Source organism: Lepus europaeus, chromosome 19 (assembly GCF_033115175.1).
Source record: "Lepus europaeus isolate LE1 chromosome 19, mLepTim1.pri, whole genome shotgun sequence".
Taxonomy (NCBI): domain Eukaryota; kingdom Metazoa; phylum Chordata; class Mammalia; order Lagomorpha; family Leporidae; genus Lepus; species Lepus europaeus.
The window spans coordinates 51517853-51545411 of record NC_084845.1 but is presented as its reverse complement, the minus strand read 5'-3'; the positions used below and the strand labels follow the sequence as shown (position 1 = coordinate 51545411).

Below are 27559 nucleotides of genomic sequence, written 5' to 3'. Positions count from 1 at the left end.
TCTTTCACCTAAGTATAAGAGATGATTTAAGATTGTTCTAATCACTTTTGAATTATTCTGTACAATAATTACTAAGGATTTATAAAGAAAAAGACTTTTGAATATGGATCTTTATTAGTGTTCTTTATTACTATACTAATCCATTGTTTTTCCTGTTAAACCATTTTCATTTTTTTCTCCCACCATCCTTCTTTCTGTCTGTGTAGACACACACACACACACACTTACACACACATGAAGATTTGTATCTGCCTGGACACACACATTCTGGGAAAGGCTTAGACTTGGAAGCATGGGAATTCATATACAAGGGTGCACCTGTGGAACGTCTCAGAAATATTCAACTTCCTAGATGATTTTTTGAGCCTTGGGAAAAGTAGTTTTTCATGCATTTTTCACATGTGTAAATGAATTGTCTTGGCAACAATCCTGCAAGACGGGCACTGTTGGGATAACAGGTAGGGTAACCCAAGGTTCAGAGAGGCTAACGCAGTTGCCTGAGGTCACACAGCTTAGAATTGACGGAAGTTTCATCTGAAACCCAAGTTCCCAAGTCCAAAACTCTGAGCTCTTGCTCCTTCCTGGAGTTTTATGAAAGGGCAGTGAGAGACAGTTAATACCAGTATATTGATCCGGCACTTTGGTTTTTCTCATCAGCAGCTGTTCCACTTGGGGCCTGGATCATTTTGCAATGCCAACCAAAGCAGGGCTGCACCCTCTGTGGCAGTCCTACCCCTGCTTTTCCAGCCAGGCCAGGAACAGGGGGAATAGAAAGTTAAATGAACTCCCCAAAGGGCAATCACCAGGAGTCAATGGGTATTTGCTTTTTTCTATTTGTTTGATTTAGAACAAAACAGAACAGCAAATGTTCCCCGCCTCTGGGTCCAAGGACTTAGCTGCAGATTTAACAACAGTGTTTCCCATGAATAATGAAAGAGTTTGCAAGTTGTTTGAAAACAAGGCTACATCAAAGAGACACACCAGAGTGAAACTCAGGTGTTTGCTCGGCTTCCCTGGATCCCAGACATCAGCCTCCTCCAAGGCTGTGCCCTCTGAGCGCTTCCTGAACCAGCAGCAGCCCGACTATCACCTGGGCACCCTGGCTCAGAACTGCTGGAGCCAAATCTACATTTCAATGAAGGTACCGGGTGGCTTGCACCTCGAAGTGGCAGAGACAAGCTCCGAGGAAGGAGAAGGACTCACCTCCCACTCAAGGCCAGGGATAGGATCGGGTAAGCGAGTCATGGGCACAGGTCCAAAATTTAAGAGCATTCCAGAAAATGCAGTCATCACCGTAAGCCGTATTTGACGCAATATTTAAGAATATTTTATAAATATTCTTGCTCATCTACAGTCTTCTCCCTTCTGGGTGCTGGGGGCAAAGGCAAGAGAAATTGATTAAAGACGTGGTGGATCCTTTGTTTTCTTGTTTACTGTGAATATTCTGAAGTTTCAGCAAGTGAAATTGCTCTGCTTTGTCTCCACTTTGGTCTGCACACCCATATATTATTTGGGTTTCAATAACTGTGGCTGTACTCAAGGGATGTAGCATGGTAACTGGAACCTGGATGCTCCAGGGTCAGCTCAGCTGGCCAAGATCAATCATGCTAATGAGCAAAGTAGCGGGGCTTTGTTAAGGGCTGGCTTTGTGTTGACAGCATCACATGAATTAACCTATTTGATTCTTATGAGAGCCCCTCTGTGGGAGGCACCGTTTTAGAGATGAGAACCTGGAGATCTGCAGAGATTCAGCAACTTCACCTCCACACAATTTTCCCTGAGTCAACTCTGTTTACTACTTCAAAACCCATAGTACAATAGTATAAATGAATTCACTTTGCATCCAAAGTTCTAACTCAAATATGTACCCTGATTCATCCATGTATGATTATTATATTGCCATTAGTCTCTCTATTCTGAAAATCTGGCTCTTCTTGTCTCTATGTTAAAATGTTCTTTAGAACAATGAAATGAGACTATAAATGTCAGAAGTTGCTGTTTAAAATGCCCATAAATTTTGGCTTCCATTTTCTTTTTAATTGAGCAAAAGAGCAGGAGAGAAGACAGGTATTTCTGAGCCCTCTTTGCTGCACTGGGGCCCTCTTGCCAGGCCCTGTGGGCTGGATGCCCTCTGGGCCCAGGTGGGCCTGTTGTGTATCTTGCCCAGCCCCCATGTTTGTTTCTGCCCTGCCTGTCCTGCAGCAGCCACTGCCCTGGCCTCTCTTGCCTGTGTCTGTGTGGGACTTATTAGCAGTGGGTGTGTGTCTCACCACAGTGGCTCATTCACAGGGCTGTCAGCAGTGCCAGGGATTGGAGCCGCCTCTCTGGCTTTCCTGGGAGGCTGTGTCTCTGGCTGTGCAGAACGAAGCTGGGCCGAGATCGCTCATGGCCCTGTGGAACCTTGGTGTCCCTGTACGAGGTGTGCTGAGATGGAAGGGAGAGGGTGCCTGTTAGAGATGGCACTGCCGAGGCTGGATCCTGCCTCCCCGGGAAGACTGTAGGAGGCCAGCTGCTGCTCCGTGACCTTCGTGCTGGTGGAGTGAGTAGGCACTGAGGGCAGGTGCCAGGTCCACTCTCCAGCACACATGAGGGCTGGGGATGGAGGCACAGAGAGCCAGCAGAGGGGACTTTTTTGTGGACACAAGAATTAGGTTGGCATTGCCGTTTGATTTACGTCCTGCCCGGATCATAACGGCTGCTGACTTCTTACATGTTTGCTATTTCTGTACTCTCTGCCCGGGTCGTGATCCTCTTTGGTTCCAGGTTTGTTTATGCTCCAGCTTGGTCTCTGCTGCCAGAGCTGTGGCTCAACAGCTTGGCCTGGATTGTGGGGCCTCATGTTAGGAGCTTCTGAAAGTTTGTTCTGATCTATCTGTGAGTGAAATGGCAGGGACAGGGTCCTGTTTCCAGATTTTGGTGTCTGAAGACACACGCTTGGGGCTCTGTTTCCATCTTCTGTCTTTGTCTGGCCTCCTCTTCATTAAATCTTCCTGGGTCTGTGGAGTTGACTACCAATTGGTGCCTGACCTAGTTACAGAGAGAGCCGCTACGTAACCCCTTGCTCATCATAACGTTGTGTTCACTGGGATTCCGAGTAGACTGTTATTTTAGAGTTGTTTCTACCTCCTTGGAGTGTGGGTATGTGTGCGTGTATCCACGTATTTGTGTGTGTGTGCATGTGTGTGTGCATGTGTGTGTGTGTCTGTCATGCAGCTACCTAAACGAAGCTGGCACTTTCCATGTTACGTTGGGACTTTGCTTTAGGGAAACAGTCCTGTGGCTTTGTATGGAATAGTCCATGGCCTTGCTGGTTCCTCTGTTTTGACCTCCTCACATTTTACCTTGGGAGCACTTTCCATTGAGCACGGGTTCTCACATTTTCTGCTTTTACTGTCAGCTCTGTTTGCCTCCTTCCCGCCAAGGAGCACTGGTGAGTTACTCAAAGGACTTTTCAGACTGTTCTTTGGATGAATGAAGAGTGCAGGCGGGACAGTTAGGAGGACGGCACATGTCTCCCGTTGGCCCCTGCTTAGCATTGCTGAGCTGTGACTCACTCATTTGGCTTTTGCCTCTGCAAATGCACAAGCCATGTGGGAAGTTGGTTTTTCCAGCAAATCCTGGAGTCATCATTTTCCCTGCATTTTGAAAAGTACTTTCCCCAAAAGAAACTGTATTCATAAAGGAATAACCAATTCCTTTTGCTACTTTAAAGTAATTGTGTGTGCATATTTGCCAATCAGAGCTTCTAATCAGTATGAGTTAATCAGAGTTAACATTTATTTGTTTACTGAGTACCTCCTAGGTGCCTGACCTATGGCAGGTGCTGGGAGTAGAAAAGTCAACGAAGTTTAGTCTTAGCGGCAGTAGTATTCTTATTAATTCACTTTAATTTGGGTAAAGTTTACTGAGCACTCACTGTGTGTTAGGGATGGTGCCAAGTGCCTTTTGTACGTTCTCTCTTTTGTCTTCACACCAACCCTGCAACTTAAGCATTCAGGATGACATTTTGCCAAAGAGGAAACTAAAGCCAATGGAGTTGAATTGAGTCACTTGTTGGATTACAAGGCAGAGGCAGGATTTGAACCCAGGACTGTCAGACTCTAAAACTTTCCCTGTGGAGCGCATAATCACCACCATCTTGGATTCCTTACTTCTCTTTCCCATTAGATTCATGTTTGTTCTTGTGGGCATACCCTCTGTTCTCTCCATGTTCCATGATATCTGGTTTATTGTAAGCTCTCTGAGAATCCTAGGTACATATGGATGAGTCTGTTGCTCCATAGAGCCACAGAGCCCCTAATTTCCTAAGCCACTGTGCTTACTCACTGCATTATTTAGATGGGGGCACTGAGGCTCCAAGTGGCAAAGGGATTTTTCTCGCGGCCACATGGTGCAGGACCTTGCTTGAACTCAGCAACCTTCATCTAAGGCTGGTGGGGTTGTTCATGGCACACTACCTCGGTATTGGCTGGTTTGTCCTGAGCTCGGCAGCAAATCTCCAGTTCTCCTGGTAGTGCTCTTCAGGCGTGAGGTGGGTTCAAGCAACATTGGGTGCAATGTGAGTTCGTCGGGGAAAGGGTCTGATGTTGTTCCTCACCCTGTCCCTCATTTCCAGCACAGTCCCACCCACATTGTCTGTAGTGAGTGCCATGTGCTGGATGAATGAACTGGATGAGATGAAGGCAGACTCCGAGGATCGCCTCCTTATGCGCTTTTTTTTTTTTTTTTTTTTGACAGGCAGAGTGGATAGAGAGAGAGAGACAGAGAGAGAGAGAAAGATCTTCCTTTTTGCCGTTGGTTCACCCTCCAATGGCCGCCGCGGCCGGTGCGCTACAGCTAGCGCATTGCGCTGATCCGAAGCCAGGAGCCAGGTGCCTCTCTTGGTCTCCCATGGGGTGCAGGGCCCAAGCACTTGGGCCATCCTCCACTGCACTCCCGGGCCACAGCAGAGAGCTGGCCTGGAAGAGGGGCAACCGGGACAGAATCCGGTGCCCCGACCGGGACTAGAACCCGGTGTGCCGGCGCCGCAGGCAGAGGATTAGCCTGTTGAGCCTCGGCGCCGGCCCCTCCTTACGTTCTTGCTATCCATCTAACAATGCTGACCTCCCTTCTTGGATTTTCCCAACACCAGAGAGTATTTTAAACTCAAACTGTTGGTATCAATATTTAATTTGACACTTCGATGATTCAGGAATTTAACATCATACACTGTTCTCCTGTTTCTATTTTGGAATAAACGGTCTCCTTCTTTTGGCGTCTCTGAGCAGAGTAGTTTTTCTCCTGACTGTACAAGAAGGTAGTAGGTTGTGCTCAGTTATCATTGCTTTAGTGCTCTTTGGATGTGGCTGGCTTGGGTGTCCAGTGTGCAAGAGTGTACATTTATTACTAGAGCAGATAATATTTCCCATTTATAAGAAATGGGAAGAAAAAAGGCGGGATGAAAACCCTCACCTGTCATTCATTCATGCTGACGCATAAACTGTTCTTATTTTTCCTCTTTCCTTCCAGTATTCTACTTGATCATATTTTTACATAAGTACCATTGTAGTAGAGATTTTATTTCATAATGATCTGTACTGAAATAGGCCAAAGTATTTTTTTCACGTTGCTTTGCAATTCACAGAATTGCATTTTGGAGAAGGCCTGTTATTCTGTGCACAGTGTGTGCTGTGTGTGACTTAAACATTCTCCCACTACAATTAGGCAGTTCTGACTTTATGTGAACATAAGGATATAATTCGCATTGGCAATTTTCACAAAATAGAATGGGATTATGAAAAGAATCACAATACCTACAAGGTCCTTGACTTCAAGTCAATGATTCCATTGTGACCCAGCCTGTTAAAGCTTTCATGCTCGATCTTTGGAAACCTAGAATTAGTCACTATCAGAATTCTTCTTTTTGTTCTTTTTCTCTTTTTCCTAATTTAAATAATTAATATGACTTTGAAAGCAAGCATCTTTTTTAATTGCTAAGAGCATTGTCCTCATTTCTGAAAATAGGGTGGCATCTAACCGGAAGACAAAATAACAAAGCAATAAAAGATTAAAATTCACTGCTCAGGAAACATAACCTGGTCTTTCAAGTTTCTTCAAGAAAAACAGCTTGAAAGGCAGGAACTGTTGCAGTAAATTCATTTGCTCACTTTCAGGTCAGACCTGTTAGGATCGCTCCGGTAATGAGGTTACAGGGTTTTAGGCGATGTGTCTGCGGAAACGGTCTGGTAATGAGCTGACTTCCCAGAGAAGGTTGAGAGAGCTTTCATTAACTCTGTCTGCATCATAATTTGGCAGGGTCACTGAAGAGAGTCTTCCTTAGGCCACTAAAAATAGACAGTTTCGTAGATCAATCATGCCGTCACCCCGCCTCTCTCTTTCTTTAGTCATGTCTTATTCTGGGAGTGCTGTTCCTTCTCACTCATAGGCGCCCTCTGCAGCTCCGCGTTTGCTTTGGGTAGGACACTCCCCCTGTGTGCTGGGGAAGAGAGGGAAGGCAGGCAGTTTCAGGACCCCCACTCATGAAACTGCTTTGGCTTCCAGTTATCATGTCCTTCCCCATCCCCTTCCTTCTCTCCCTCTCTTCTCCTATCTTATTTTAACAAGACCCCCGATTCCATGTGTTCATCATTGCCAAAGAGATTAGTGCATAGAAAAGCTTGATATGTAATTATGATATAAGTGAATGAATGAGTGAGTGACCAGAGCTGAAGACAAGGCAGCATTCTCGAGAGGGAATGCTGCGTTAAAAAAGCCTTCTGCCTTCCTTGAAAGCATAGCCCACTTATGTTTTAATATCCTCTCTTTCTACACCTACCCACTTCCAGTATTATTCTATTCACTTCCTCTCTGTATTCTAACAACGTCTAGTCATCTGTCCATTGCTCTGTGTACATCTACCTCTATCTAAACCTATGTATATCCTTCCAGAATGAGATTTTCTAAAAATTTAAAGGAGTCATTTAACCCCTGGAGTCACTGTTTCTCCTCTACACCCTTACTCCTCAAGTTTCATGCAGATAAAATCTTATCAATCTTAACACAGAAAATGGGTCAAGAAGGGCTTCTGTGGATTAAATAGGAGGAAGAAGAAAGCAGTGGGCATCCTAGAGAGCCCTCCTGACACTCTCTACACTCCAGCACAGCCTTTCGGGTATTCTAGGAACACCCAATCTCTGCCAAGCACAGTTAGCGAGACCACTGCATCAGGGAGACTGCCGAGTTTTCATTTGGCTGTTAACATCCTGTGATTTGTGATGGTCTCAAACCTCCAGCCTGGGTCCTCATGTTTATGGTTTGCAGAAAATGCGTATGATTGTGCCATAGTAGATACTGTAGTGTGTGGTGCAGACCAGGGGATCTGCTCTTCATAATCGCATAGGGGGTTGAGGACAACCGGTGATGGTCAATGTGAATGATGCATAAAACAACAGGATGACTATAAATTAGTAGGTGGTGCCTCTCATTCCATCCGTCGTTACTGCATGCTGGGCATGTGTGCATTGGTTTAAAGGGATTCTAAGCAGCAGCTGTGATCCGCTTTGTTTTATGAACCTTTTAAAGCCTACTATGTGTCACTTGCCACTGTCTACTTCTTTGCTGTTTATTATTATTATTATTATTACTTTGCCTACTTGTTGTAGGGAAGTTCCATAATATAGCAATGCTGTCCGTTTGTTATGCTGGTGACTTGACCAGTGCCTCACACTTTGCAGAAGCTCCAAAAAAATTTGTTGAACGGCTGAATGGTTGACAGAGATGATGTGACAGGGAGAGTTGTGTGTGTGTGTGTGCATGTGGAAAATTGGAAGGTTGATTTTCAAGAAGTACTATTTAGCCAACACTTTAAAGGACAAAGGGTAGTGTATGAAGCATAGAGCAGTCGGGTCTCAAATCGGCGACCATATGGGATGCTGGTGTCTCAGTTGCCTGCTGTCTGGTCCACCGCAATGCCAGCCCCAGATTCTTTCATACCCAGTCTTTACATTCTGATCACATACAACAGTGCTGTCATTTGTTGCACTACAATGGATTTTGTAAATGTCTTTAAAGTTCCTTTGTTGTTAAAGAAGATACATGTAAAACACATGGCATGAATTTTAGGGAGTGACACGAGGTGGAGTGTGGGCTCACTGAGGTTTCAACCTAGTTTCTTCTAGAAGACCTGGTTTCCTGGAGGGTTAGTAGACTCTGCTCCTCCCTCCATCACCTGGTCAGGGTAGGCGTTGGTCTCTCCCTGTAATTCTTTTTCTGTCCTCAGAAGAGGCGTGCTGTCATTCCGTGCTGTCCCTTCACACACCTGATCCAATGCATGATATTAACAAAAGTTCAGTACAGAGACTGAGGTGGGGGAGGCAGGGTCTGTGGCTGCTGAAGCTGCTCTAGGCTACTGTCCGTTCCACTCCTCATCTGCTTCCCACTCAGGGCCTCAGTCTCTGTCCATAGAATAATTGCAAGGCATTGGATCAGTGTTTTTAATCCTTTAGTAATTCAAGTTTTGCTTTGTCATATCTAGGAATCATCCACATGGTTATTTCCTTAATATTTTTATTGACCCTGCTTTTCTTAAAGATATATTTGAAGAAAGCCTATTGTTCTCATTGATGGCAAACCAATACCTGTTGTAATAAATATAAGGTAGCCATAACATAGAGATATTAAAGGGGAACAATGTAGCTGAATGCTCTTTGAGCCTGACACAGCTTTCTCTTTGTTCAGAAAGTCTTCTGAACAAATAGAGACTTTCTCTTTGCTGATATCAGGCATGGAAGGAAGTTGAGAAGGTACTTCCCTATGTGCTGATTCATTGTCATTTAATGCCAATAATAATTATCAACTCATTAGACCCCTGTTGTATCTGGCATGACACTAATTTCTTTATCTTGAATCTTTTAACTGAACAATGATAATGTTTTAATGTTGATATCAGCTAATATTTAATGAACAGTAAATAACAATCAGAAACAGGGGCATAATTTGTACGTATTATCTCATTTGTATTATCTCATTATAACATCTGTGAGATGTTCTGATGCCCATTTTACAGGGAAGGAAACTGAATTGTAAGCCACACTCCTGATACGTCTTAGAGCCCCACATAGGAACCAGCCTGCTGGAGTTCAAGTTCCTTACCCCAGCAGGGGCTGCATCTCCTACTGAGATCCATCTGACTCTCCAGCTTGATCCTTCTGCTCTCACTCTGCCTGCCAGATGACATGCCTGTGTGGTTTGCCTGGGCAAGTACCCCTGGGCTTTCTCTGAGGCAACCATCTTGTCAGAGACTCTGAAATCTGGGTGTGCCTGCACATCACACCAAGAGCTAAAGCATAACCCACCACCCCAGCCTCAAAATCTTCTCGTACATTGTCACCTTCAAGCTGCCCCTCGACGTGATATCAGGCTTGAGTTCTTGAAGTCATGGACGTGTGTTGAGTGCCAGAGAGGTAGGAGCTTTAGCTCAGTGTTTCCCAGAGTGTAACCAGAGCACAGCTGGAGAGGAACTGGCTGCATCTGGGGGAACTGATTATTCCCATAATAAAATTCCGTAATCTCAGAGTAGGAAAGAACCTTACTTTCCATCAGATCTGGATACTTAATGCCAAAATTCACTTTATAACTTACTGGATAAAAAAGATAGTTTAAATAATTCCAGAGATGGACAATCAGTTTGTGTGTGTGTGTGTGTGTGTGTGTGGACACATTTAAAGATACAATATATAGATGTAGAACAGTTGCAGATATGCAAGTCAAGCAAGCATAAAGAAAATGTCTTTCAAAATCTAACCCAATGGTCTTGGCTAGAGTTAGTGAATGTTGTAGTGGGAGAGCCCGTAGGCCTCTGTAGGCACAAGCAGGACTGTTTGTCACTCCCACACTAACTACCCAGCTCTGCCCAACCACTGGCAATGTTTGTTATCTTCATCCTCAGTTCTTAAAAGTACATGTTATTTGTATCCACTGGAGGGAGTTTTAAAAATGTGAAAAGAAGGGGACAGTGTTGTGGCACAGCAGTGAGTTAAGCCACCCTCTGCAGATCCGGCAGCCCATATGGGCACCGGCTCGAGTCCCAGCTGCTCCACTTTCATCCAGCTCCCTGCTGATGGCCTGAGAAAGCAGAGGAAGATGGCCCAAGTGCTGGGGGCCCTGCACGCACGTGGGAGACCCAGATGATGCTCCTGGCTTTGGCCTGGCCCAAACCACCTGGGGAGTGACTCAGCAAGTGGAAGATTTTCTCTCTCTCTCTCTCTCTTTCTGTAATTTTGACTTTCAAATAAATAAATAAGTCTTTACAAAGAAGAGAAAGGGTAAATGGACATTTGAGATAGAGTGTGTAGACTCCAGTGCATTAGATTTAAATTGAGGGGCACCAGCCTAGGTAAAGTTTCCTTGCTATCAGCAATGGCATTTCTCAGAATCTTCAAGGATGTAAAAATCCTATCAGGGAGGAATGCACCCATAAAGTGGAGCAAGCTGAAGGGAAACGTTTCGCTGGCCTGCTTCACGTGTTCTCATTACTGAAGCTGGTGGGCGTAAGGAGGGTTAGTGAGGATGCAGGGAGCCCACTGGAGTCTCTTTCAGGCTCATGCCAGCCCCTCTGTGGCAGAATTCAAATTTGTGCCTGAAGAAAATGATGTTACCACCCCCTGCAGCTCCTGAGGATCCTTTGTGCGTTTATAGTGCCAGACACTCACGTCTATTTGCTAACTGACTTGTTCAAACACCATTCTGGAGCATTTCGTTTGTGCCCTTGTTTACCTGATATCCAGTGTGCAAGAAGACATGTAAGCTTCTGGCCCTTGTGGGACTGGTAGACAATTCGAGTTTTCACAGCTTATATCTTCAGAATAACCATCTAAGAAATGGTAAATAATGAAATGGCATTTTCTCTTAATTTTAAATGGCCAAAGGACAGCCTTACTTAATTTTTAGAGAAATTAGGAAAACCTGCTTTGTTTCTTTCTGAGCACAGTAGTTCCAAAGAAAGTTCTATCCTATTACATAGCAAATCAATCAGATTGCTAGGGACAGTACAGTTTACTTTTCTTAGTATGAAAAGTTATAGCAGGCTGCAACTATTTCTGGCACACAGCAAAATCTACACTGTGTGTGTGTGTGTGCAATACTTCTCTAACTTTGTGAATATGCAAATTTATATCTTCCAGAAATTTGCAAGTAAATTGACTCCTTGCTTGTCTGGAAGTTGCCTAGATTTGACAAAATGTCAGAGTTACCATCCCAGGCTTTGTTACTTTTTGCATTTCACTCCTCCTTTAGTGGCTGCTCTCTCTGAATATGTAGTAAAGTGACATTGTCCTTAGTCACTGTTTTTAAAATCACTGGACTATGTCCTCAAATTAGTGACCTAATTTGTATCTGAGGAATGCTGTTGAGGACAGCTGTTGGGTGAATTGCTATGGATTCAACCTGCCTGTGTCTAGATCCTGAGTTCGTTTTTAGCAGCCTTGTGATGGAAGGCAACTTAACTCAGCTTTGCTGGTTATATGAATCCCATGTATGCAGCAAAGGAAATTGTAGACTCTGACTATAAGATCATTACACGATTGACTTCATGAAATAGAAACTTAGAGTGACATAGTACTGGGCCCAGGATCGGACACATTGCAAACTCTCAGTAAATGTTAGCAATCATTGTTGCCTGTTTGGATTAACTTGTGTATATAACACCCGGCTTCTAAGTACGTAGAAATGCTGGAAGTTAGCATCGTATGCCCATGACTGCTTTGAATCCCCAAGATGGTCAGATGCTTTGCTCGGCATGTGAAGAACTTGGAAATTGTTGATTACACTTTTTCAAACTCAGCTTTCATGAACACGTACATTTAGTTACAGTCGGAAGATGCCCATTGGTTTTCCAGTCTTTCCTTGTTAATAACTAATTATTTGCAAAATGATAGCCTACTTTACTTATTTTTTGCTTATTTTAAGTGTTTTAGAAAACAACCCAAACCTACATTTATCAAGGCTGAATAATGTGGGCCAACTGAGAACATCATTACAGCCCTTGAAGATAAATTACAAATTCCACCTGTCATTTGACACTAAAGTTGATAAAAAGTCAATGGCTGTTTTCAATATTTTAAAATTTAATATATATGTATATATATATTTATATATTTAGTTTTGTGATTGATTTCTAACTACAACCATTCCTCTGTTTCCCCAAATAGCCAGCCTTAGAGTGGATTAACCTAGGCCAGACCAAAGATGAGTTCTCACATGGCTCACAGTTCCTGGCATGCAGAGTTGGAAGAGACAGACAGTGATAATAATGACGGATGCTATCCCTGGAGGGAGACTAAGAGAAACACAGTGTACCACGGGAGTACAGCAACTCATTCACACCAGGCAGTGAGAGGAAATCTAGCAACGTTATGCTAGCAGTCAATGGGAGGGTTCAGCTGAGGGAGCATTATGTGCACAGGCACAGAGAAGAGCAGAATTCCCTGGGGCAGTAGGTGAGGCTGGGGATAGACTGGCGAGGGATACATGACCTGTGTTAATGAACATGGACATCTCCTGACCCAATAGGAAAGTATTTAGAACCTTAATATTGTCAGAGACTTTATGTGACAATTACCATCCTCTAGTTGGTGACTTCCCTCAAAAAGGGACTGTTTGGGACTGGTGTTGTGGTGTAGTAGGTTAAGCCATTACCTGCAACACCAGAATCCTGTATGAGTGCTGGCTCAAGTCCTAGCTGCTTCAGTTCCACTAATGTGCCTGGGAAAGCAGTGGGAGATGGCTCAAGTGCTTGTGCCCTTGCTACCCCTGTGGAAGACCTGGATGGAGTTCTAGGCTCCTGGCTGCAGCCTGGTTCATCCCCAGCCCCTGCAACCATTTAGGGGGTGAACCAGTGGATGGGAAGATATGTCTCTCATTCTGTCTCTTTCTCCCCCTATCTCTCCTTATCTCTGTGTAACTCTGCCTTTCAAATAAATATATAAATAAATCTTAATAAAAAGAAGGTGTGTCTGCTTTGCCATGTGAATTACATTAAAACTTTTTGAGTTGTATTATTCATCACAAAGGCGACAAACAAAATAAACTACAGAAGAAGTGGTACTTGCTGTTTTGGAGCACATTTAACCCTTACCAATAGACTGGATGGATGTTGTTAGTAAAATGACACGGTCTTGTCTGTGGTGCAGTTTACATCCATGACACCATCTTACGCACTAGCCCCCGCCACCATTGCTAGAAGCCAGGTGACCAGATGGCCCAACCACAGGTGTCAGCTCCACCCCCCACTCTGATGGGATTCAGTGCTCCTACTTTCCTGCCCCTCTGGCAAAAGTATAGCAGAACCTATGCTCCTGGTCTCTACTCTCTCTTACTCTCTCACCTCTACCCCCTTGCCGGCCTGTCAGGCTTCCCCCACCTGACAATAAACCTTTCCTCTAACTCTGCTGTTTGGTGTGTTTTGTGGTGGCCTTACAGATGTCCCTGCGGCTTTCCTGAATCTTGCCTATATTTATTTGTATTTGCTTGCCACCTGCCTCCCAAAAACTAATCTCCCAAAAGCTAAAAAGTAAAATCACTAGCATTTTAGAACAAAAAGTGGAATGCCCTGTCTTGGAGGAAGGCTGTTCTTTTTTCATCGATCCCAGGTGATCCCAGGTTGCATGACAACAGAACGGGCTCATTGCGGATGTACAGCTTTCACAGTGGAACTGCTTACCACTACTCCACCCCATTCATGTGGTGGAGAAATTATTATGGCCGAGTGAGAAGGGCAGAGCTTTTGGAGCCAGGGAAATCTAGTTTGGAATTCCCGTTCTTACTAAGTAGCTTGTTTATCATGGATATGGTCTTTGACTTCTCTGAGACCTCATGCCCTCCACTTTGGGAAGCTAGATGGAATAAAGCCAAGACCCTCCCCCAGTAGTGTTGGGAAGATTAATTGTTTAAAAAGGCACATTAGAAGCACCATGACAATAATGTCAGGGACATTATAGACATAGTAGATGGCAAGTAAACCTGGAGCTTCCAGTATTGCTAAGGAGGAAAGTGAAACTAGGTAATTTGAGCAAGAAACAGGAAAAAATGTAGAGAGTAGCAGGTTTGCTCATATGCTAGATGACTGTTTGTTTATTCATTTCCCAAAGATATTACAAAGGCTGTGAATATTTATTTAGTTCTGCTCCCAATAGCCCTTCTAATAGGGAATTATTTGGGTACAACGAAAGACATTTGTAAATGCGGCTGATAAGACTGGAATTGGACAAGGAGTGTTTTGTTGGACACAAGAATTCTATTGTCCCTAGCTTCAGTTGTCAAGTGCCCGGGGAACCCAGAATTTATGGTGGCAGCACAATGGGTCTTTCAGGGCCCAGCGAGAGAGCTGTGAGATCCCGCTCCCCGGCTTTTCAGGGCCGCTAATCTTTTTATCGGGCCTGGACAATGCCGGATTCAGCTGCTGCCTGAGCCTCCTGACTGTCCATTGGCCGTCAGGTATTGTGCAGTAATTACCATGGTGACAATGGACTCTCTCTACGCCCCTCCATCCGCGCTTTGGAAAACGGCGAAGGTTGTCACTTTGTATTAAGGTGCCTCCAAAGGCATGACTTACTTAGAAAAACGACTAAAGAGAAATAAAGATAATCGTGTTAAGAGTTTGATTTAAAGGGCCACTGTGTCAAATCCATTTGGAGCCCAGAAACTCTTTATGGTTGTTTTCTTGTAATTACAGTGAGACGCTTGGAGTCATCCCCTGTAGGGCAGCGAGGAGCCAGCCTGGGGATTTTTGCAGGGCAGGCAGAACCATGGGCAGCTGGCAGCCCTTAACCACCCAGTGGGAACTGAGGTTCGGGCTGAACCAGTAAACTTTGAAGGATTCCTGAACTTTTTTGAGACTCGGTTTTCTCATCTGAAATATAGGATGTATGCAAAATGCCTATAGATTAATATGAATTACAGTGATTGAATATTAATATATAAAAATATCAATATTGGGTTTATAAAAATGCTTACACGGCTGGTGCCGCGACTCACTAGGCTAATCCTCTGCCTGCGGCACCGGCACCCCGGTTTCTAGCCCCGGTCGGTCGGGGCGCCGGATTCTATCCCTGTTGCTCCTCTTCCAGTCTAGCTCTCTGCTGTGGCCTGGGAGTGTAGTGGAGGATGGCCCAAGTGCTTGGGCCCTGCACCCACATGGGAGACCAGGAGAGGCACTTGGCTCCTGGCTTCGGATCAGTGCAGTGCACCGGCCGCAGCGCGTAGGCTGCAGCGGCCATTGGGGGGTGAACCAACAGAAAAGGAAGACCTTTCTTTGTCTGTCTCTCTCTCACTGTCCACTCGTCAAAAACAAAAAAAAATGCTTACACATTTACCATAGGGCTTCATGAATAATAAATACACAATGAGAGGTAAAACTTTTAGTCATGCACAATTGTAAGAGCACAATATGTATCTTTTCATAATCACAGCTATTGAATATTATTTATTTTAAAGGCATGGAATGCATTTATCTTCATACCTCTTCACAGTAAATCCCCACAACTGCTATTACCCCCATTTTCTGAGGCTCAGAAAGTTCTTTTTTGCCCCAAATCAAAGGAGCTGGGAAGAGTCAAAGCCTAGAATTTAGGTGTTGGTTTCTCACATTCAGTACTGCTTCTTCCATTAAAAAAAACAAATTTGAATTGTACCATGAAAATGACAATGTACTCTTTTGCACATTAAAAGAAAGAACTGGAGAGGACTCTTGGGATACTAGTAATGTTCTGTTCTTAATTTGGGTGTTGGTTATGAATGTGCTCAGAAAACAAAAAGCTCATTTATCTACATACTTATGTGCATTTATTTGTATATATAGTCTTTTCAATAATTTTTTTTAAAAATAGAAATTCTAAAAACTCAAAAGAAATTCATCATCTAAAATCCTATCTTACAAAATATGTTTCACCATATGGTTCTGGAACTTTTGGCAGTAACACGAAGAAAAACACTCAATGATGATTATTAGCTGAGTCTAATCATTCCTTCAACAATGTCAAAAACACATGATATCCAAAAGAGACAGAAGTCCCTGTCTGCAGGGCTCCCAGGACCCATGCTCACGTGTGGCCTCTGTATCACCTCTTTTCCTGCCTGCAGAGTGAGAAAAGCACAGAGCAGTGTCAGCCATGCAGCTTGGATTTCTAGAGCAACTGAAAAGTGTGTGGTGACCATTCACCTTCTTCCAATGAGAGTTTCAAAAACCTAGTATTTTATCTGTTTATACAATAGTGATATATAAACATTTAATAGTTGTTTGTTTTAGTTGACTCTGTTTCAAAACACCTGAAATTCCCCATTTTGTTGCTGTAACTAAACGTGGAAATTATCTGTGCTTGTGTGCCAGACGGTTGGCTTGATTTGCCCTTGGAAGCAGGAAAAATTGAGGATTCTTACTTCTGGTAAAAAGAGTGATCTAGCCGGCGCCGCGGCTCACTAGGCTAATCCTCCGCCTTGCGGCGCTGGCACACCGGGTTCTAGTCCCGGTCGGGGCACCGATCCTGTCCCGGTTGCCCCTCTTCCAGGCCAGCTCTCTGCTGTGGCCAGGGAGTGCAGTGGAGGATGGCACAAGTGCTTGGGCCCTGCACCCCATGGGAGACCAGGAGAAGCACCTGGCTCCTGCCATCAGATCCGCGCGGTGCGCCGGCCGCAGCGCACTACCGCAGCGGCCATTGGAGGGTGAACCAACTGCAAAAGGAAGACCTTTCTCTCTGTCTCTCTCTCACTGTCCACTCTGCCTGTCAAAAAAAAAAAAAAAAAAAAAAGAGTGATCTAGCCCAGCCAGGCTACTTCCTTGCTATATACACTTGGTCATTCTCAGTCTCAGTTTCTCCATCTGTAAAATAGAGCTGTTGCTATATCCTTGGGCTGTGCTACTTCCCTCACTGGCGGCTTTTTCCCTTTTAGCTTGTGACCCCTGTGTTGCACCTATACCAGGACAGTGCACACAGTGTGTACTCAATGTGTACAGGTCTAAGGACCTGACAGGGGTATTGATGGGATTAGTAGAGTGGGGACTGTTTCAATCAAATTCACATCTATTTAAATCTAATTCACATGTACTCTTAATACACCTCCCCCCGACACCAGCACAATATGTTGTTGCCCCGGTGACAATGATCCGGCACACACTGGCCCACATCCTGTAAGAGGAGTCATACATGGAGATCTCCATGTGAACGTATTCACTTTTAGGGCACAGATTCTAGGAGAGTGCTGAAAGAAAGGACACGGCCCTGCGTGTACCAAGCCTTCCAGATGGAGCTCAGCGAGAGGAGCTGCCACCATCTATCCACACCCTTCCTTGAATGTTTTCTTGGACTTTGCCATGATCAAACATTTTCTTCACCCACTTTACCCCTGGGCTTCATAGTGTTCCTTTTCCTTGTTTCCCAATCTTCCTGAAATAATATATAGCATGGAGCGTCTGTGCACTTACAAGGCTTATTCAGTGGAGAGCCGAGCAGAGGGAGATAGGGGGCTGCTGGAGGGCAGTGATTCCGAGCTGGAAGGCAGGTGTGATGAAACACAGATCTTGGAAAATACAAGAATGGGAGAAGTCCTGGGAGCAAGCAGGCGATAGATGTAGCAAGGTTGGATCAGAGTTCTGTGGCTCAGAAGGGAACCCGTGATTCCAGGTATGGGGGAGTTCTTCATTATCAGGGGGATGAAGAAAAATGAATATTCCAATCAAGAAAGCTTCTGCAGCAATAGAACATCTCCTGGATACCTACACAGCCCCCTCAAATGCATCAACTTTGTGTAAAGTATGAAAAACAGCTTTGATTTCCTATGGTTGCTTTTTTTTTTTTTTTCTTTTCTGAGAAACATGGTATAGCTGTAAGCCATCAATTTTCAGAGAACTCATGGCCACTTTTTTCTAAAATGTTTGTAGTGCTCAGGATTCATAGACAGTTCACCATTGATTTTTGTTTTCCTTCTGAACCTTTTAATTGGATGTGCAGGCTTTTGGTAAAAGGCATTTTATAGGAAACATGTGGTAGGGAAGAAAAGGCCAAGTAGAGAGAGTTCAATTAGGTTCTTCTTCTTTTTTTCTTTTCTAAATAGGTTTAAGAAACAAACTTTTAAAAACACATTGACCAAAAAACCCAGCTGCTTTAACAGGCTGCAGACAGGAGAAAGAAAGCAGAACACAGGCTATGAAGTCTGACTGCTGGATCTGTTCCTACCTTGAATACCATTGCCTATGCACACCTTCAGCAAGAGTCTTAGCCCTTTGAATTGTGGGTTCTTGATACTCAGAGTGTTAATATGTATTTAAAGAGAATGTGTTGGTGAACCCTCTGAAAGTGTCTCTGCTTATAACTTTTCAGTTATTTATTGCTTAGTCACATGCCATCTTGATTAATGAGTCTTCCATTGCTGTAACCAAATATCAGAGCCTGGGCAATATATAAATAAAGATGTTCATTTAGTTCACAGTTTTGGAAGCTGAATATCCAAACAGCATGTTGCTAGCTCTTGCGAGGACCCCTTCCTACATTGCATTATGGTGGCTAGCATTCCGGGGGAGTGCATGGAACAGGGAGAGATCCCATGGTAAAACAGGAAGTCAGAGGCCAGGGAAGGATCCATATTGCTCTTCGGTGCAGCTGTTTTAGAAGATCTTCCCATGGTTCCAACAGAACTGCATCAGTTCCCTCCAGGGACAGTGCCCTCCATGACCTGATGACTTTCCATCTAGGCCTCACCTCTCCCCCATTCCCCCTGCTGACACACGGGACCAAGCTCCCAACCCTTGCAATCTTAGGGAACACATTTAGACCATGTCTAAATCATAGCTTCACTTCCAGAGTTAGTGACCTACAACAATGATCTACTCTTTCATCTTATAATTTTTTCGAGTTGAGTGACTTAAATTAGCTGGTTCTTATTTGGAGTCTCTCATGTCATAAAGTCAGATGATTGTGTCCTATGAATGTCTGAATGAGTTGACTGTCCAAGATGGCCTCTTCATTCACCTTTCTGGGTAAATATGGAGATGAAGGGCGTCTCTATTTCTCCGTGTGGCTGGCTGAAGTTTGCCCAGGACATGAAGGTGTGTTCAGCCTTCTGAAATAGCAGCTCTATTCTCCCAGAGCAAGCATTCAAAGAGCACAATACACAGTCTACAATATTTCTATATTGGTCAGCTCAGCCAACTGTAATAAAATGCCATAGAGTGGCAAGCACTGTGGCATAGCAAGTAAAGCTTCCATCTGCAGTGCCATTATCCCATATGAGTGCCGGTTCGAGACCCAGTTGCTCTACTTCTGATCCACCTCTCTACTATGGCCTGGGAAAGCAGTAGAAGATGGCTCAGGTTCTTGGGCCCCTGCACCCATGTGGGAGACCCGGAAGAAGTTCCTGTCTCCTACCTACGGATTGGCCCAGCTCCACCCGTTGAAGCCATTTGGGGAGTGAACCATCGGATGAAAGAGCTCTCTCTTTCTCTCTCTGCCTCTGTCTGTCTTTCTGTAATTCTGCCTTTCAAATAAATATGTAAATCCTTAAAATAAATAAATTAAAATACCATAGACCAGCTGGCTAAAATGATAGATATTTATTTATTACAGTGTTTGAGGCTAAAAAGTCCAAGATCAAGGAGCCAGCCCATTTGGTTCCTGTTGAGGGCTTTCCTGCTGGCTTTCAGACAGCTCTCTTCTCATTGCATCCTCAGATTGCAGAGAGATAGAGTCAGAGAAAGGGCTTTCGTTTTTGATTCTTTTCTTTTAAAGATTTTTTTATTTATTTGAAAGAGTTACAGAGAGGGTAGAGAGAGAGAGAGAGGTCTTCATCCACTGGGTCACTCCCCAGATGGCCACAACGGCTGGAGCTGCACTGATCTGAAGCCAGGAGCCAGGAGCTTCCCCTGTGGGTGCAGGGGCCCAAGCACTTGGGCCAGCTTATACTGCTTTCCCAGGCCATCGCAGAGAGCTGGGCCAGAAGAGGAGCAGCCGGGACTAGGACCGGCACCCATATGGGATGCCGGCGCTTCAGGCCAGGGCTTTAACCCACTGTGCCACAGCACTGGTCCCTCTTTTTTGATTCTCACAAGGATACCAATTCTGTAATGGGAACTCCACCATCATAACCTCATCTAGATCTAATTACCTCTTAAAGCGCCTACTTCCAAATAATACCACATTGGGTTTTATGGATATGAATTCTGTGTTACAAAAACATTCAATTCATAAAATTCCATCCTTAGCCTCACAAAATTCATATTTTTATTTCATTCAAAACCCATTCATCCTATCCCAGCAACTCCCATATTGTCAACTTGTTTCAGCATCAACTCTAAATTTTGAAATTTTGTCTAAAAATTATCTAAATGAGTATTTGTATGACTCAAAGTAGAATTCATGCTGATCCAAGACTCTTATTTTTGTGATTCTGTGAAGATAGATAAATTGTGTACTTACAAAATACAGTGATAGACATGCAAATGATAGACATTCCCATTCCCAGATGGAGAAACTGGGAGGAAGAAAGGGGCAATGGGACCCAACCAAGTCCAAGCCTAGCAAGGCACGTGCCATTAGACCTTAACTCAAAAAGTATCCATTTTGGACCAATGCTCTGCCTGGTAGAACCGCCAGGATTCAGGCCCCTTCCCCATATCTCATAGAGTGTTGCATTTGCTATGTTTCTTTGCTGATTGGTTCAGATTCACAGGGAAAGGAACTGCATAAAGACATGAATATCAGAAGGCATGGTTTGTTGGTAGGACCATTCTTGGAGACCAGCTGCAACTTGTAACTTAAGGCAAGGTTGGGGCCTTCCTCATTGGTGTAGGTGTTATATGAACACTCTGTGTGGTTTTCTCCATGATGACAAGTGCATCTGGGAGCTTTCCTTGTGCTGCTCTGTCCTGGGCATCCCAGGATTGCATATATGAGGACAGTTCCTCCTCCTCTTCCTCCTCCTTCTCCTCCTTCTCCTCCTCCTAATTTACTTATTTATTTGAAAGGCAGAGTTACAGAGAGGCAGAAGCAGAGAAAGAGAGATAAAGGTCCTCCATCCGCTGGTTCACTCCCCCAGATGGCTGCAACAGCTGGAGCTGTGCTGATCCGAAGCCAGGAGCCAGGAGCTTCTCGTGGGTCTCCCATGTGGGTGCAGGGGCCCAAGCACTTGGGCCATCTTCCACAGCTTTCCCAGGCCATAGAGGAGAGCTGGGTCGGAAGTGGAGCAGCCGGGACTTGAACCGGCACCCATATGGGATGCCGGCGCTGCAGGCAGCAGCTTTACCCACTACGCCACAGCGCTGGCCCCTCTTCTTTTTAATATAGTCACTAAAACCAAATGTTATGAACATTCTTCAGTAGATTTAAAATCCATGTCCTGTTCTTCACTAAAAAAGATTTTTGTTTGTTTACTGTTTTGAAAAAGGTGTTGATTGTGGCAGGCTTTTAGATGGAAGCAAGACAAATAAGGGAAAGTGAATTTGGAAAGAAACGAAGTGGAATTTTTAAAAAGTCAAAGAAAAGAGCTGCTTAAGCCCATGGTATATGCCGGAATGGTCCTAGAAAGCAGAAGCTCTCCAGATGAAGAATGTTCAGGAACTCCTTCGTGCTGTCATGTGGGCAAGTTCTGCCAGCCAGTGCCTTCCTTGGTTCAGTGCCTCACTTTCTAAAGACGACAGCTATTTAGGCATTCCCTACTCCTGTTTATTCATTCATTCTGCAAGTATACATTGAACAGCTGCTCTGGGCTAGGGAATGTGTTAGACACTGGTAGATAAGAAAATGAATCAAACCCAAATCCAGGCAGAACAAAAGCACCGCACAGAAAAGCAGAGTGCAGTGTACCAGAGTGGGTAGCATTCAGTCTTGAAAAGAGTTGCAGCTCTGTCAGCCCAGTGCTCTGGTCTCCTGAAGTGGAGATGAGATCTCCTGTCACCACTGCCACCAGTGTTATCCCTTGCCCTGCAGCCTGTTCTTCCACAAGCGTCTTGCAGCTCCAGAACAGTGCTTCTTTCATTTTTGCAGGGAAGTCATTGCACGGGACTCAACATTTTCTCAGAAATTGGCTCTGAGACTTCATATCTACTCCTTGGGTGTGTTGTCAGTGCTGGAGAAAATGCATGTGAAGTACACAGCACGTTGTGTGAATTTGAGTGTGCAACTGCTTTTATCTTTTTTTTTCTTGTAATCAAAGTACCAAGCACTTGTGGTTAATCACACCATCCAGGTACCTCCAAATCCATGACAAGTGTTTTCCTGTTGTCCATCAATTGTGCCAATTTGTTTGTAACTGTCTTTACCCAACAGGACTGTTATCCTCTAAGATAAAACTCTGTATTATGCAATTGTGTGTACCCATTTTGGATGTAACGTCTAGGATACTAATCATGCTTTTATCTTTTTTGTTTGTTTTTTTTTGTAGAAATCACTGTGTTTTTGGCTCAGTGGCTCCGTGACATTCATTCCTGTTATTTGTTGAGTGACCAATCAGATGGGTGGAGTGTGTTATAGAAATTGGCAGCAAGTATCCAATGGGTGAAGAAGGTAAGGTGGACCAATTTGCATGTCACTGTGAGTGTCAGGGTGGGAACCATGCCTTCCAAGTCCATCCCTCAACCTTGGCTTGATTGAGTCCTTCAGAAATGCAAAGCAGAACTTGAGAGGCAGGGAAAGGCCTTTCTTCCTGGGCTCTGAAGAATGTGATTTTTCAGTGTTTTTGCTATTGAGTTCTCTTTATTTAACACCTGTTATGTGGTAGTGCAGGGATGGTAATCTCTGTGACTATAGAAAATGTAGAGGACAAAGCAGCAACTAAAAGGACTGCAATTACTTTCAAGGGCTTGGTAGACAGACTGGCTGAGATAATTGCCATGTTGCTCCTTTGTGCTTTCCTTTCTTTTGACAAGAATTCTTAAAATAGGAACAAACCACCTTACATTCCAAAAGGAAAAGAAATTTCTGGAGGCTGAACCTTTAAGACCTCATAGGTCAGAGCCAGAGGCCATGAGCCAGGAGGCTTGATTTCAACTCTCAGACCCAATTCTGCCGTGCACTGTCTGCGTACCCTTAGGTTAATGAGCTCTTTTCTGGGCTACAGAGTAGTTGGTTGAACCTAGCATCTCCAGTACTTCCGAGCCTCTGGGAGTCGACATATCCTTTCATCTTCTGCACCTGCTCAGTGGTAACTGGAGCTGCTTTCATAGGACATCCAGATATCTGGATGGAAATAGAAGAATTTTTTCTACATGGCTTTCTACATTTGGGGTTCCGCATCTGCTTGTCCAGGTGTCTACAGCTCACCCCTATGTGGATGTCCAGAATAAGCAAAATTCACAGCATTATTTTCCCCCCTACACGTACACTTGGTTCTGTGTCACACATTTGACATCGTTAAAACCACCCAGATGAGAAGCATGGGAAAGATCCTGTGTGTCTCTCAATCCCTCACTTCAACAGCAATTGATTCCTGTCAGTCCTACTCTCTGCTGACTTTTAGAATTACCTTACATGTCTCTGTTCCTGCTGTCACCACCCAAATTCAAGCCAAGCCCTGTGCTTCAGTATTACTGAAATTACCACCTAATGGACCTTTTTTTTCCTCCTTGTTTATTTTTTCCTTGTCAGTTCCAACATGATTCACCTTCTTCACACTTACTGTACCGTACCCCTAAGTCTGTGTAGTATATAGCATTTCCACTTAATCCTTTTCATTGACAGAGATTTGAACTCCTTTACAAGCCTCTAGAGCCCTTTGATGATGGTGGCCCTGTTTTGATGTCCAGACTCATTTCTTAGCTTCTCTGTCTTCATACCCAACCCTCATTACGGGCATCCACTGTGAGATTTGCCCACAGAACACAACCTTATTTCCACAAATCCGCATAATCTTTCTTTCTTCACAAGCAGTCTTACTTTATGTATTAGCTTGGGTCTCACTATCTATGGGGTTTTTCTTTTTCTTTCTTTTCTTTTCTTTTCTTTCTTCTTCTTTTTTTTTTTTTTGTTTGTTTGTTTTTTGTTTTCTTTCATCTCCTAAGACTAAGCAGCTAAAGTGTGGATGCCTCCTACACAATACTTTGGCAGTAAGAGGTAGTTCTGTTTATTTAGACTCCATACTGGGTAATATTTATCTACTGAGTTGTCTTTCTTCCCAGATGGACTTCAAGATTCTTGAGGGCAGAACTTGTAAGCAGTATATCTGTCCCAATAATTATGCATTAAACAAACGAATAGAGACTATCAGTGTATTTTTAATAGAAGATGAGAAAGAAGTATAGTGGGTAGCCACAGTGATAATAATGGCAGATAACAGATATTGCCTTCTTACCATGGATCAAGCTCATAGAGTCTTTAAAGATACAACTTTCCTTGACTCATGTACAAGGTCTTTGGTAGATAATGATAAATGTCCAACATTTTAAAAATGAGAAAACTCTTAGAGAAAATAAGTAACTTGCCCAAGGTCATATGCTTTAATATTTATCCCTGAATGTGTAACCATGGGAAGTCTTAACTTTAGCCAGAGCTTGTCTTTTATTTTTTTATTTTTCACCACTCTCCTCTTCTGCCCTTTCTGTGAATAAATCTTTTATCATGTCTTTTACGAAAGACATTTCCTCTACATCAGGCTAGAGGCTTTTTCTGCAGCTAAACTCACGTTAAACAGATAGGCAAGACACCCCTGCAACTGAAATCTGTAAGTTGTTTGTAATTTACACTCATATTTGAAGGTGTATCTTTTTGGGGAGAAAATTTCAGCTTGCAGAGCCCCCAGCTCTTTCTCCTGTGCTCCTGTCGTTATTTACCATGGGGATAAACAAATGAAAACACTCACAGAGGAAGCAAAACTCCACTCCTCTGCAAATGCACCAATATGTTTTGAAAATCATGGGACTGACTCCTCTTACATTCACAGATTTTTCCCTCATTTGTGCTGAATGAAGCCTGGTCAGCAGATGAAACACATCTCTCCCGTGGATATGTCTGTGAATGATGATTACCTCATTTCTGCCAAGCCAAATGGCCTCTTCACTTCATCAGCCCTTTGAATTCTTCAATAGGATGTGCAAGTGGCATTTCCTATTTTTCTAGATAATAGGGACAATTAGAATAAGGTACCAATGAAACCGAGTCAAAAGTTAAACAGAAAGTACTTGAATTTAATTTCACTTCTAGGAAATCTGTTAGGTTCCTTTTTCTTTCACCTAGAAATGAAGAACAGCCTGTTTTGAAGAGTTTTGCATAGGTTTTATTCCAAAATAGGGAGGTAGAATATACAAGTGCTTGTGGTATCCTTAAAAGTGTTGCCAGTAGAACAATCCTTAGATCTTCCTGGATAAGCTCTTTGTTTTATGGAGAGGAATTTCGTGTCTTGGGGGAGGAAAGGACTTGCTGGTTATCATAATTTCAGGTTTTGGAAAGACAAAAGTAACCAACAACTTCACGTTTTGACGCCAAATCCATTCAGGATAACAGTGTTTCTTGGATAACTACCTAGGACGTGCTGCAATTACAGATGGAAGTGAATGGGCACATTCCCTTCCTTAAGGAACTTACAGCCGGGTATCTCTGTATATAGCAGTCAAAATCTGAGTTGGGAGTGGGGGAGATGGGTATAGAGATAGTGAAAAATGGGTGGGTGGGGAAGAGAGAAAGAGCGCGAGAGAGAGCGCTTTGAACAAGTGATGCCATGGTGCAGAAGTGCCTTGGGCTCACAGCATTAGCGCTCTCTCTAACTTCCAGGGGAACCGAGCTTGAGCTTCCATTCCTGGCACATCTGTCTTACCTCAGCACATTTCTCAGAGCAAGGAAGGAATTACTTGTGAAAATAGAGGACGGGGCTGCTCAGTCTTGCAGCCTTGTTGGGTTTTTAATAGGGCACTAGGGCCTGGAAGTAAATGTCTTGCAGAAGTGAAGGGGACATGTCCTTTGATCAAGAAAAGTGTACACACACTGGCACCCTGCTGAGTAGTAATCAGCGGGGGCTACTGGTCACAGGTCACCCAATTATCTTTCATTTGCATAGAAGTCAATCTAGGAAGCTGCTTGGAAGGCAGCTCACCTGTGCTGGCATTTCTACCCGGCTCTGCATTGTCCCTGACAGCGCAAAATGTTGGCAGCCGGCTTTCTAACCCTCTGTGCCTGCTGGGTCTGTCTGTGAATGCACATTTCCTATTTTGGAATGTAGGCTACTATGGAGAAGGAGGCCAGATATCTGTAGTCAGTGTCACCGGAATCATAAACAGACACTCAAGTTCACTTGTTGATCGCACATTGCAGCTCTTCGGTGTATAAAATATGACTGTCGCTCTGGGTGGGGATTTGGCATGTACTGCATCTCCTCCTGGAGTGTGTGAGTTTAGGTCCTGGATTTACTTACAATGGTAAGTTCCTGCTAGACTGCACTCAGGTAGGCAGCTTGGGTCCTTGCCACTCACATGGGAGACCTGTATTGAATTCCCAGCTCCTGATTTCATCCTGGCCCAGCCCAGGCTGTGGTACACATTTGGAGAATGAACCAGTGCATGGGAGATCTCCACCCATCTCTCTATCTTCCAAATAAATAAAACAACAAAAATAAGCATTTACAAAGTGACTGTCACTACCACGATCAACTAATGATCACCTGAAACTCTGTGTGCTAGGCACATGAACACAGTACCCCCGGCTGAAATCAACATTAAATGAAAAACCTGAACCAAACTTGAGGTTGCTTTATGTAGCTAATGATAAGCAAAGGACAGAGGCTCCTCCCAACACTAATGGTGACGGCTGACGTTTACTGAGCATGTCCACTTGCAGGCACTGTGCTGTGTGCTCTACATTCATTATTGCCTTTGACATTACTGACATTCTAAGTGCTACGTGCAGTTTTCATGGTTCATTTATAGATGAGGGCACTGAGATTCATAGAAGTTAAGACATTGCTGGCTGGCGCTGTGGCTCACTAGGCTAATCCTCTGCCTGCAGCGCTGGTACCCCAGGTTCTAGTCCCGGTCGGGGTCCTGGATTCTGTCTCGGTTGCTCCTCTTCCATTCCAGCTCTCTGCTGTGGCCCGGGAGGGCAGTGGAGGATGGCCCTGGTCCTTGGGCCCTGCACCTACATGGGAGAGCAGGAGGAAGTACCTGGCTCCTGGCTTCGGATCAGCGCAGTGCACCGGCCGCAGCGCGCCGGCTGCAGCGGCCTTTGAGGGGTGAACCAACGGAAAAAGGAAGACCTTTCTCTCTGTCTCTATCTCTCTCACTGTCCACTCTGCCTGTCCAAAAAAAAAAAAAAAAAAAAAAAAAAAAAAAAAAGACATTGCCAACGGTGAGTAGACACAGAGTCCCCATGCTGAAGCATAGCACTGTAGTGCCTCCTGCTGATCAGTGTGTGTCTTCTACTTTCTTTGACTTCCAGTTTTATCCAAGTCAGAGGCTAATAATTATTAAAATTATCTTGATGTGGCTGGCTTCTAAATCTCTACTTGGACTTTCAAGGACATCTTCCTGGTTGTGGCTAACTCAGCAGTAGGAAGCCAAATAGACACTTAATGAGAGGCAAATATAGGTAGAGGAAATCAGAGCTCTAGATGTTTTCAT

General features: G+C 44.1%; 1 protein-coding gene across 1 annotated transcript in view; it reads left to right on the top strand.

The window, feature by feature from the left end:
* Positions 1 to 27559, top strand: part of CDH11 (cadherin 11) — a 163770-nt gene that overhangs the window by 42691 nt on the left and 93520 nt on the right. The window contains exon 2 of the mRNA XM_062177383.1: positions 22402 to 22523. The gene's annotated coding sequence lies outside the window, so the exon portion shown is untranslated. The remainder of the gene's footprint in view (positions 1 to 22401; positions 22524 to 27559) is intronic.